The sequence below is a fragment of the Topomyia yanbarensis genome, chromosome 2, assembly GCF_030247195.1.
Source record: "Topomyia yanbarensis strain Yona2022 chromosome 2, ASM3024719v1, whole genome shotgun sequence".
Classification (NCBI taxonomy): Eukaryota; Metazoa; Arthropoda; class Insecta; order Diptera; family Culicidae; genus Topomyia; species Topomyia yanbarensis.
The window spans coordinates 306,824,698-306,838,535 of NC_080671.1; the positions used below are offsets into that span (position 1 = coordinate 306,824,698).

Here is a 13,838-nt window from a genome sequence, read left to right on the forward strand (position 1 = left end):
ACGTACCAACTCCAGCATTGGGCAACAACACTAATTGTAGTATGCATGGAGCTATCGTTGGCCTAGAAGAAACTTTTGACCAGATCGTTTCAGTTATCCTGTCAACATAACTGAACAAATTCCGCGTTAATGATTTTTTAGAACTTTTAATAAATCGTAACAACGGTTGAGCCAACTTTATTGTTGTTTAACTATTTTCGCGATTATTGTTTTGTGAAAGACTTGATTGTTAGAAATATGAAGACAAACATCGTCAGGGATTTGGAATGCCTGTTGATGTATATGATACAAAGCAACTTAATTTTATTGGTTAAACCATAAAAGATCAAATAGTGAAAACACGCGATTTAATAGAGAAGAGCATAATTCCACGACTGAAGGGATTCTAAATCGCACGATCACGGTATCACTGTGACACGGTATTCATCAAGATCATCATCATAGTCATCACCGTCAATCGTTCCCACTTCGGTGCATCTTTGAGCAGAACCGTTGAACGTGCCACATTTTCTCGTCAGTCGTCGGTGAGTCTTGAAGCAGTTCGGACGTGATCGCTCCAATTCCGCCGTGAAGTGAAGTGAACAGACCTTAGATTGTTGAGAGATTAAAAATACCAACTGCCTAACCTTCACCGGTGCGCAGCTAGAGTGCGTTACCTAACCAAATCTAGAGTGGATTGTTTCGTTCTCGGTGATGAACTCGGAGGCGTTCAAGCGACGATCTGTTGTCGTTTCGGACGGGGAAAGTTCCGCGAGCTGTGCCGTATGGTAATCCGATAGTTGGGAGTATGCAGCAGGCAAATTTGTTCATCTGTCGGAATCGATCGAGTGACATTTTGAACTGTGGTTTGTGATGGTACTCCACGCGGTCAGAGTTCACTCACCTGCTTGTACATGTACTATTTAATGCGTAAGTGAACCAACATAAAAGCGAAAGCTGTAAGTTCCTCTGTCGCTAAAAATACCCGCGGGAATATATAGCGAAAATACAGTGAAATGGTTTTGCCAGCAGCGCGCATTTGGCAGTAGAAAAATGTGTTTTCCGTCTTTCCCGTTCGGCTCATCTAAATATATATATTTATGTTTGGTTCGCAAGTGAATTGCGCGTTTTGGTGCTTCGAGGAAGTGGATCAAAAATCAATTGAAATGAGCCTGTCGCGCGTTCGTTTGGATTTCGCTGCATCACATAGGAAAGGTGGAGGATGATCACACGTCCGATGAGGTTAGTAGTTCTTGCAACATCCGACACATCTGTCACATAGATATTTTGTTTTATTTATCTCTCATCCTATGCTAAATATAGGAAACTCTTGCACACATTGTGTGCGTCCTTTCTTGTTTTTATGCAAATTGTACAGCGTGACGAGAGGGATAGATCGAAAAGCCGTGCGGGCATTCTGGGAACGAATAATGTCTCACATGACATGCTCGTGATTGGACTGAAATGTATTTGGGTTGAATCATACAACATATTTGATATATTTTTCGCGGAAATCTGTGTACGCCTAAATGGGATGCATTGAATTGGTGGATACATGCTGACGAGGTTCCAATTCGCGGTTCCTGACATGGATTTTTATCCGGCAGTGCTCGAGCAATTTTCAAAATATGTTTCTTTGAAGTATATCATTACAACAGAATATAAAATAGCATATGAACATTTCGCTCTAGATGTATTGTATTGATTATAAAACTATTCATTTTAAGGAAATGTTATTCAATCGCTTTTGTCTGTGTTTATATGGCTCATAAAACAAAGTGCACTTGTAGTGCACTATAAAACTTTGTTACGTAGGATATCTAGCTATCAACAAAGATGGATATAGTAATAGCCTTGATTTATTCCTTGAAAATGCGACTATACCTTTCTAGAAGATTGAAAAATATGAAAAATCAGATGAAAAAATGATAGGAAATTTAATGGGATAGGATGAAAGGGAACTGTTCCCAAGACGGATACCTTAAGGTTACATAGCAAATTCGACTCATCCGTTGATGCATTGCTCGCAAATTGTACGCAAACGGATTTGAGATATTATTCTATCAGTATAGTAACTTATACTAATAAAATTTGAAATAGAATGATGTTTAAAATGGTTGTGAAAAAGAGGTACAAAATCGTCATTACAAAACTGGAATGGAAAAGACGGACACCTGGCACACGTAAGATGGATATGCGGTATTAGTAAAGGAATGGGAATGGTGCTAAAACGGACACCTTACGGGCCCTGCGTTCGGAGGTCGCGAGGGGGTCCTCCGAGCCCCTTTCTCTGGCAAGTATTCTGCTTTACATGACAGTTCGCTTTCTGAAAACCACTCGGTTTCTAGCGTGCCATTGGGTGCAGTAGTTTCGTGCAATCTGTCGTTTCTTGAACGAAGCATAATAGCCATGCCATCGTCGAGACTACATCTACAAACTCACGCTGCGCTTCCATTATCGGGACGCCCTTTATACAGCAATACGGAAGCCTCGAGCGTTTCGACGCTGTCGCGCTACCAGCCAGCGACCAGCTCAGTCGTCCCGGCTCTGCTTTCGGAGGTCGTGAGGGGGTCTTCCGAACTTCCTCCTCAGGCGAGTATGTTGCTTTAAATGATAATCCGCTCCCGGAAACCATTTTGGTTCATAGCACACCGTCGCATACAGCACATATTCTTCTGTTCGTCTACTACCAGAACGTTCGCGGAATGAGAACTAAAACGCCGGTTGTTCTTGCTTGCCCTCACTTCCTGCGACTACGATATCATCGTCCTCACCGAAACCTGGCTACGTGATGATATATTAAACGCTGAGCTATCGACGAACTACGCAATCTACCGATCGCTACACTTCTACCAGTGATCTAAGCCGCGGAGGCAGAGTTCTTATAGCGATAAAGAAAAACCTAACTGGAACGTCTCATTGCCAGGCCGATCTATATATGTTTAAAGCATTTATTTGAGACCCAACAGCGATCTTGACATGTACAACGTTCACTCATCTGCTGTCCACAATATTCTTGAGAAGACCAATCGACAAGACAATGTACTTGTTGTAGGCTATTACAACCTCCCTCATCTTCAGTGGATTTTTCATGACGATCTCAACTGCTACATTCCTAAAAATTCACCATCGGAACAAGAGATGGCTATCACAGAAACGCTGGTCGCTGGTGGTTTGTATCAAATCTGCTGTCTTAGCAATGTGACTGGACGGATCCTTGATTTAACCTTCGTTAAACACACGGACGAACTAATTGAGCTTCCAACATCTATACTGAAGGTAGATCTTCACCATAAACCCTTCGTTCTAAGATTTGATACGCGTTCTGATGGTAGTTATGCTTTTGATACAATACCGACGATCTTAACTTTGACTTTACTCGATGCAACCTCGATGAAGTCTCAATGGCCATTGTCGTAGTCAATTGGCGTGATATGCTATGTGAAAAGATTTAGATCTGCTGCGCCGTTCTACGAAGCAATATATGAAAAAAAAAGTTACTAAAAACGTATCAGCAGAGAAGGCAGATTATAAGTTTCCGTAGTAGAAACTCGAGCTTGGTCGCCTACGAAACGTACTCCGGAAACTACGAAAGCGATACTTACGTCGTAGGACCGACGACAACAAAACTATTATTCGTCAAATGGAACTGCAATATGAAACAGCCCGTAACAGTGCATTCGGTGAATATCTGAACCATGTCAAACGCAGCCTTCGAAATAATCCCTCGACATCCTGGACGTTTATAAATACCAGAAGACGCTCCAGGGGTATACCAGAAAATGTCTATTTTCGAAACAGTAATTCACACTCGGCGGACCATTTTGCAGAGTACTTCCGAGATATATTTATCAGTCCTCTTGTCTATCCATCGCAACAGTACCTGGAGACATTGCCAACGTATACTATCAACCTACCTCCTCCTAACGTAAATGATGCCGGTGTATTCAGCGCTCTGTCCAGCGTTGATCTGTTTGAAAGGGCTTGGTCCGGATTGCTTGCCTCCTGCGTTTATAAAACATTGTGCCCGAGCTCATTACGCACCAGTAAGTATAATTTTTCAACTCTCAATCTTGGAAAATGTTTTCCCAAGTGTATGGAAAGAAGCTGCTATAGTGCCCATCGATAAAGCTGGAAACATCCACAATATGGAAAGTCACAGAGGAATCTCGATATTAAATTGTCTAGCTAAAGTTCTAGTAAAGTTTATCTATAATGCGATGTGCGCTGCATTTTCCAGCATATTTGACGAATATCAGCACGGATTTGTAAAAAAACATTCCGCCACTTCACACAAGTTTTCTGGTTCAACCTGCCGAGAAGCGTCAACAAGTGGTATTGCGTCCACTATTTTGGTTTCGCATTCGACAAGGTGCCCCACAACGTTGCAGTTTTGAAACTGGAGCGATCAGGTTTTCCTGGATGGGTAACCAGAGGGCTGTATTCCTACATCTCCGAGCAGTCCGCTTTCGTTAGAATTGGTACCACACGTTCAAGCACGTTCGAAACGCTGTTACCTCAAGGAAGTCACCTAGGGCCAATTATCTTTCTCTTATTAATCAACGATCTTTGCACCCGCATCAAGTCAGGAAAACTACTATACACTGATGATTGGAAAATCTTTCGTTCAATTGCCTCAGGACTCGACTCTGCTGTGCTTCAAGATGATATAGACATATTTTTGCTTACTAAAATTCATGTAGATCAACGTCGATAAATGTAAGGTGATAAGTTTCGGGCGATTGGCAATTGTAAGGCGTTGCGAATATACTCTACAATTGATCTACATTTAGGCTACCGCCTGATGCTTGGAAACGATTCCGTCTGTATTTTAGAACGATGTGCACTCAGCGCACTGCGCGACTTTGTATGATTTGTATGACGCTTATGATTATGATAATGCGGTCTGTGTTAGAGAAAATCAGCGAAAATTGCACCTGTTTTACATATTTTTGACAAATTTATGGAGTTTTTTCATGTATGCTATATTAAATCATACGAATAATATTGACAACATTGTTTTTTGGCCATTACATGAAACGATTGGTGGTAGATATTTGCAAGTCCACCAACAATCAACGAAACATATGCGAAAATTTTATGTTTTCCATCATATTCACAGTGTTTCTACAATAATACGCATTGTTGAATAGTATAGAACTGAAACACTGCAATACAATTGTCAACAATTTTTAAGTTGAAATTGTATGAACCCATTGGAGTGGAATAGAAATTCATCAACAATTAACAACGCTATACTGCCTATAATCGCAAATCAGTCCCATAAAGATAGGAAATTCCATAGAAAAAATGGGCAAATATGTGATCATGGGTAGTGTAATCATCTAAAATTATTCCAAAATTTCATAAAGCGAATCGAATGACACCTTTTAGTTTTGTTACCTTTTTGTAGTTGATATTTTTACGTTTAGTAATCAAAAAATAAATTTATCAAATGTATGTATCCAGGCGTCTCCTCCAATCGTTCCAATACCATGTGTCGATTTTTCATCCTTCCAGCTACATGAAGTACCGTGCTTCTCCACATTTCCGACGAGTGAATAGTCAACTAAGTTTATTACACTAGTCTGATATTAAAAAGTTTTATTTTAAATTATTTGAAAAACGCTAACATGTTTGAACTCACGAAAAAAAAAACTCCACGATTTAAAAAACTACTCGGAGTGTGATTTAATTAGAGTCCAATGTATCTTCAATATTTCTTACTGCTTATCACTATCCTGATTTAATTCCCTAATCTCTTTCGCCTTATTTGCATTTTCGTTAGTTTTAGAGGTAACAGTAGGTATTTTCTGTCTGTCTTTCTTTGGCTGCTATGTTGCCACCTAGTACATTGCCAATACATTTATGTTTTCTTATGAAACTAGCCCACCGTTGCTTATTGCCTGATCCGAACCTTTGTAGCTCACCATTCTTCATGCGTAAAAACAAGCAAAAGATTTTTCATTGCTTTCCCCCCGTAAATTGAAAATTGGCTGAGCAAACCACATTAAAAACAAAACAAGTAAAGTTTGGGGCATGGTCGCGGAAACTTTCGTTGTGGCCGACAACACATTTTCTTCAGTTGAGGCATCTTGCCAAGAATACGGCTGAAGTGCAGCTAACCTTACGCTGAAAAGGTTTTGAAGCAAGGTACCTCTTGTCGTTTTCCGGTTAGTTCGAAAACTGTTTTACAATACTGAAGCAAATTTTTGTCTTGCAGCATCCATTCAAACAACACAAAATCCTTCACAGATGCAATTTTTAGCAGTGCACTATTTCACTATTCGCCATGAAATCAAATATTTTTATATCTAATCCTTTGACGGCGCACAGTGGCTGGAGGCTGGCCAAAACCTCAAAAATTTATTTCTGAAATATTGATAATTTATATTTTTCCTGAATTTCTCATGTATTGAACGACCTATACTCAAAATTTTATGATTTGATAAGAACACAATTTTTAACATGAGTGTAAACATAGCAAAGTCCAGATTTTCATTTCCGAAACCACCTTTGCTCTGTTCACTTCAAATGCATGTTGCTCTTTTGATTTTGGTCCGATTTTAGCACAACTAGTTTCATTGTGTAGAGGAACGAAAGAACTTGATTAGTGGACAAAATAAATTTGGTAAATTTGCTTGGAACTATGACTTTATAGTTCAAATATGTTTGAGGTGGTCAGATCACAAATACTTTTTTCACTAATGTATTCTGTACAAATTTCGGAATCATTTCGGAACGGTCACATAGAATACATTCTATGGGAAATAACCTCTACTTTTCGAATATCATGGTCTCGTTCTGCGCCTAGGTGCGCAAAAAGGTTTAAGGAGATTTTGAAACTTTGTTGCTGATATGGAGGTGCATGGTGTTTTGTGTAAAATAGGTAAACAATCTACAGTAAACCAACATGTTATACAATGGGTTTAAATTGGTGTTCTTCATTTTTTATGATATTGCTGTCATTGGTGAACTGTAAATTAAATTAGCTTAAATTGTCATTTTCAGCCAAATTAGGTAACATTTGAGGTTTTGTCCGACTTTTGTTTGAACACCCGCCACTGTGCGGCGCACAGAGGAGTAACTGAGGTCGAATCCTGGCCAAAATTATTTTCTGCTGCCATTGCTGTTATTGTGCCTTAACCCTCCGGAAGTCGCGCAAATGGCTCACTGAACGAGCAGCCGCTGGTGCGCTAAGACGATTGCGCTAGATTTTCAGAACAGCGTGCACTCAGTGCACTAGCGCGACTTCCGGAAGGTTAATATGAACAAAAAATAAACAATAGTTTTTGGAACAATTTGGCATCTATCCACCTATCAGCGCAGAGATCAATTTTCTATATCCTTTCAAATGCTAGTAATCTCGAGGATATCTTTGTGAATAGATTTGTTTTTCTAGTTGCATAAACAAATGATCAGTGGAAAATGAAGACGTTTGTGCACGTATTCACAGAGATACATTTTTCCAAATATAGTATTTGGCCCTACAGTATTTCGGTGTACCCCAAATTAGTAAAAATTTAAAATTTTTCAAATTGCTTGGAATTTGTGGATCGGACAAGTCCGGAAGAGTTCTTATGTTTTTTGGAAAGTTGAAATCTTGTTTTATAATACTGCTTCAGCAACTTTGCTGAATCTAGCCGTTTAATATAACTTTTTTATCATTCAAGTTTGGAATAAAATGTTTAAAAACGTATTTTCTAAAGTTGGTGCAGTGTACAGCAACACTATTTTCAGTTAGTTTTAGGCTGAAGTTATACAAATGGTTGTGTTCAACTGCGTTTGTAATAATATTGTCTTATTTAATACAGTTATCATCACTAGAAAGCGATATTGCTGGATATATAATGAAAATGATTAAATGACCCCTTAAAATAACACCATTTTGCATCAATGCAAAAATTCTTTAACAATTTTCGACATATTCAAAATTTTGCCACATTATACAGTAGGCTCCTAGGTATGTAAAAAAATATAACAAAAACAAAAAATCGAAAAAAATATTTTGGTTATTGGCCAGGAATTTGTTCTAGTTACTCTTCTGTGCGGCGCTCGTTCGGCCTGCATGGAATCGAGGCTTGTGTGAATTTTATCCAACTCAGTAATAGGCACCCACGTTCAGTCTTCGAGTTTAGGTGATGACGCTATTCCCGTTGTTGATATTGAATTATAAATAAGGTTAGATTTTTATAGAAATAAATTAGAGGAAAATATTCACTTGAAACTGTGCACTCTTCTATGGTTTGACTTAATTGGAATTCGTCGAATAACCAACACATGAGCTGGAACTGGGATGGTTTCCTCGGACACGGGGGACATTGATCCTGCCTGACCGACTGAAAGGTTGAAGATCTGAAATCGTGTTCAAAAGTTGATTGACCTTGATTTGGCACAGCGTAGCGAGCATCTATTGGACCGGCCTTAATTTGGTGACAACAGATGCAGCTAATGTCGATCCTACTTTTGGCTGATTCGCGGCAACAGGAATCTGTAATTCCGAAAATAATTGTACGGTATTGAACCCGTGCTTCTTCTGAAAGGAACAAATGCTTAAATATTTTGAGTTCTATGTATGTATGCTATATGCTTTGTAGGCATTTCATAATTATGGTGATTTATTTTGTTTTTTGATGACTTATTTACGACGAGCGCTGATCGCTTCGGTGTCCTCAGAAATGATCATTTTTCGTAGGTCAGTAAGAGCAGTTTCAGCCTGTTCAAAATTCTGCCTGATTGACAACTTTTGCTTTCCCAGCATTCCACGTTTGGTCAGGTGTGGACGTGACATCTTGCGACAAAGACATGCATGATTTGGGCGGTCAAAATACGAACTTATTTCCTACCAACGAAGTTGGTACCACAGATAGCACAGGTTATTACACATTTGTATAATGCAATTTTCTTTAGAAAAGCGAGAAAGCTAACTCGATGATGCAAAGCAAATTAGGTTCCTCAGAAAAACTGTCAAAGGTGCCGACAACGCGCAGTGCAGTTTCATTTGTTTTGCTGGTGATTAAATTGGAATATCCAATCAATTACAAAAACGATTTGTGCAAGTCGATGTATGATACTTACTAAACCATGAGAGTAGAGAATAAAACTAGCATCACTTCTCGTCTTTTTATTAAATTTATTCGTTGCTTTATCTTCGCTGCATTCTATGGATTAGTGCATCTCTATAAACAATGCACGGACTGAAAGGAGTTTAGCCATACAGTGCGCATAATAAAATAAGTTAACTCTACCATTACTCGTGTGTTCCTCAATTTTATACTAATAGCTTCAATAAATTGGAACTGATTCTTGCACTTAAAGCACAGAGCATAGATTAAGCTGCTTTTGCTGCATAATACATCACAATTCGTTCAAACTAGCATGTCATAATCATAAAAATACTGAGGAAAGAACCGTGCTTTTTCGTTTGTCTAACGGGGAATAAGTTAAATTGAAGTAATCCCAGTTAAATTAAGGTGAATTGGTTTGAAGTGAATATTAATGAATTGAAATACTCTTCAAACTCAAAGTTTTTAGAAATAGGTCAAAGCGAAACATTTTATTATGTCATGTATATACCCGTAGCACTGAATGTCCAAATAGTCAACCTATCGTATGAAAGGACACAGTTCGTCTCACTTCTTTGACAGTTTACTTTTTACGTGGATTTTATCAACGATTCGAGTTCACTAGCATGTGTCCTGGTATAGATATACCAGGACACATGCTAGTGAACTCGGGTGATTCGTAGTTATGCTGCCAAAGCTCGACCCTCATTAGCAGAAGACAAAGATTAAGCCCGTACGATATTAAGCCTGTTCTAATGTCCCTGCCACTTCTAGTTTTCCGATCTGTTTACTTCACATCCTTGCTTTCACTTGAGTGCTATGGCTCTAATTTTCATAACTTTCCCTACCCAGTAATCTCTAGCTAATTGAATGTCGTTAAAATGTAAAAAAGTTTTCAGTTGAGTTTTTCAAGATACTGTTACCAATGAACCCACGATGAATAAAGTTCATGTTTGACAATTATCGGTGGATTGTTTACTGTACCAGTTATGTGGGTTTCACTGCAGTAGATGTACATCCGTTGCATTCGAACCCACAAAACTTCTGTGTAAACCAACTACCGAAAATCGTTCAAGGAAATTTAGCCGGATCATTTTGTGAGGTTCTCCTAGATTTGTATAAACCCTTATGTCGCTATTTAGGGTAACCTATTTTGTTCATTGGTGCTTTATACTAAAACATTATCGCTACTGCCAGCAGCCTTTTGGAATTGAAATGGACAGATTTCTGATAATTTTTTAGTATGCCTAATCTCATCACAAGCTTCAAGTCAATGATTGAATAATTATGGTTCTCATATTCTTCAGTAATGTAGTTTTTGCTTGCTCCCGAAACGGAGTCAGGGTGACAGTTAATACAATTTATTTATTTATTATTATTAACTCATCTGATGAAGAGTCTACATAAATACATAAAAACTTATCCAAATAAAAATACATACATATAAGATTTTATGGTCACCGCAACATATTTATTTCATGGACTTGTTGACTTTTCTCGGTGAAAATGAAAACTCCTAATTTTCCCATTACCTCACGTAACGTTTCGGCTTACTGCTCTTCAGCCATCGTCGGACGCATAAACTTATATCGCGCATCTCCATTCACTATAATGTGGACACTATAATGTGGAGTGAACGAGAGTGAATGGAGATGCGTGATATCAGTTTATGCGTCCGACGATGGCTGAAGAGCAGTAAGCCGAAACGTTACGTGAGGTAATGGGAAAATTTGGTGTTTTCATTTTCACCGAGAAAAGTCAACAAGTCCATGAAATAAAAACACATACAGTCAGAAATATTTAAAGCTACAAAAAACAGTCCACAATTTCAGAGAATTTCGTTAAGCCATCGCTGATTTCTTTTCCTGCTTGAAATATGGGAACACTTATTTTTGGAGTAACTTGAAGAGACACCTACTGGCATTTACATCGAAGCTTAGGAGAGGAAATGTTCCTCCTTTTTCTATTGCTTCTAGCCACAGCAACATATGTTCCTTCTTAGGGTTCATCAGAGTCGTATTCGTCAGTAGAGAAGTTGTTGTCGATATTAGTAGTGGACGGTTGCGTATCTCTCTCTAGCATTTCTGCATAAGATCGCTCAGCGAGTCCCTGAATTTCGCCTCGCGCTTTTTGTAGACGGGACATGTCAAGAGATCGTGTGGATTTCCCTTACAATAGAAATACTCTTCGATATTTTTTCCACAGGAATCATCCACATAATTTTCAGTGCATTTCCCAAAACGAACCGTATTGCTAGCTGTGTGTCCCAATTGTTTGCAATTAGTGCAGTTCATAATCCGCGGTACAGAAAGGCGAACAGGTGGACGAACCTTGTCAAAGAGGAGGTGGTTACGCAGAGTAAACCCAGCGAGGGTCACCCGACAATAGTCTGAATTAACATAAGTCTTCTTTCCGTGAGCTGCGACGGATACTGAATGTAAATGTTTGCACTCCAGTGTCTTCATTGGTTGAAGCACGGGGTCTTTAAAACAGCCAACACCGTGTCAGTAGATCCATGCAATTCAAGCTCGAATCGGAGACGACCCCATCTATTGCAACCTAATTCTGTAAAAGGGCTGTAGCCAGAAATACCATTTGCATGCCTCAAACTATATACCATCACCCTAAGCTGATCGGCGCATATTTCCGATATTTCTGTCACGATAGAATATTGCTCCGTTGGGAGTCTGCAATAGTTTTTTTCTTTCATCTGGAAAAAAAATTCCGGTTGAGGAGAATGGGTACAATTTAAGTTGGGGAGTCGATTTAATTTCGACGACCATATCACCTTGAAGCGATTTATTGTCAGGGGAAGTAATTTTTGCAAGGGCCTATTGCCAAGTGCTGGATAGTAGGAAAGATAAGAATGGGAAATGCAATATATTAGCCGTACCTTATTTTTATAACGGTATGCGGTATGGTATGGTATAGAAGTGTTTGTTTACTTGAAAGCCACCTTCAAGTAAACAAACACTTCTATTGGCCAAATAACGGTTATTGATGCATACACGAAACAAGCAATAATGCCAGAACTTCTAAGAGGCGGAGAACGCACAAGATAACTTTGAAGGTAGATTAGCAAGCTTTGAATTATTCTTTATAGCATTATTCTACGCGGACTATGAAGAACTTCTTACTTGTCTGAGAGTCACAGTACGAACAGGATATTTCAAATCAAAAATTAATTACACTGTAGCTGTGCAAGCCATGCTAGAAATTAAAAAAAGATAGATTGTTAAAGTTAACATTTATATAATTATGACAATTTGAACAAAAAGATCATTTGTGGAATCGTTGTATATTAAACAATAATATTACAATTTCTCAATGGCGCGTGAAAATTTCTTTGGTAGAGTCATATGTCTTCCAGTGAAAATGCAGTTCGTTGTGAACTAATTGTTCATGAAAATCTTGCGAATATTTTTATAAATTTATGAATGAATAAATAAATAAATTGTGCCTAAATGTCCTAAATTCATCTTAGTTCCTGTATTCATCCTACCCATTTCAATATACTAGTTAGAGCAGTGTCTGTTGTCTCTATTCAACGCATTAGGTCAAAAGGTAGGAAGAAAATTCGAGTGTTGTACTCGATTTTTTTTTTCATACAAACTTAACATTTTCCAATCCAATTTTTTATGTTGCTGCTCCTTAGGAACAAAGCAAGGACGCTGATACATATTTAAACACAATCCAAACAGTGTAAGCCAATTTACAATCGAAATAATGTGACATCCTAACTAATGAGAAGAATAAGGACTCGTATACCCTACAAGACAAATGTTTTCCTCAAAGAACATGTTTAATTTTGCCTCAGCGTATATTTTTCAATTAATAATTGTGGAACATTTTCATTAGGAATTAAGTTTGATTTGTTTCAATATTATTTCTTTGAGAAATCAAACAAAAACTCAGTCGATTTTTACAAAATACAAACATATTTTTATAAGTTGCCCATTCGATTTTTGCTCAGTAAATGTTCTTACTACTCGATTAGTTTCACAATCAATTAGAAATGTATTACAGTAACAACGTATGCTAGTTGGGTACCGATTAAGGGGCCTAGACACTGGATGATGTGAACGTGGCGATGTCGGAGGAAAATCTTGAGATCTCCGGGCGTGATTTAGCTAAAAACCACTGTCATGTTAGCTAACATCCCAGCCGATTCTTTCACGTATGTTCATACTCTTCATAGATATACGCAACTCAATCTATTAGGGGGTGCTAAGAGCTCAAATACTTTCAGTTTTCTCGAGCCTTGATTATAAGTTACATTTTTGGTCGATGGTTCAATACCAAAACAGTATTTTAACATATATTTTTCTATTTTATTTTTTGTTGTCCTCTCTCGCTTATATCCGCACTGAATATTTATTACCGAAGCCAGAGAGGTGACTTCATCATCTATACCCTAGATGTAGACCCACCAAAACATTGACTGGGACCAATGGCCTTACTTTCGTTCCGAAGGAAGCCGTGACAATACACTTTTCACCTAAGATAATCTCAACGACCTCGGCTAGGATTGAACACAGATCCACTGGGATGAGCGCCCGATCAGAACGTCATAACAGAAGGCTAGCAAATGTATATCTCATGTTAATGTTTATTACGCAATGAGTTTTCTTTATGATATTCCGATCTGCAATGCAAGGAAAATTATATCAAACTTATATCTTCTGGTGATATCATTGGATTATCTATAGAATTGCGTGAATCTTAAATGGATTCATAAGAAAAATGAATAAATCTCGCGAGCCATTCATTTAAGTGCTTGACTGGTCAAAACGT

General features: G+C 38.3%; 1 protein-coding gene across 4 annotated transcripts in view; it reads left to right on the top strand.

Moving 5' to 3' along the window:
* The first annotated feature begins 529 nt into the window (after nt 1-529).
* Nucleotides 530-13,838, top strand: part of LOC131683505 (neuroligin-1) — a 97,762-nt gene continuing 84,453 nt past the window's right edge. For all 4 annotated transcript variants that reach the window (XM_058965535.1, XM_058965537.1, XM_058965534.1 and 1 more), the window contains exon 1: nt 530-1,221. The gene's annotated coding sequence lies outside the window, so the exon portion shown is untranslated. The remainder of the gene's footprint in view (nt 1,222-13,838) is intronic.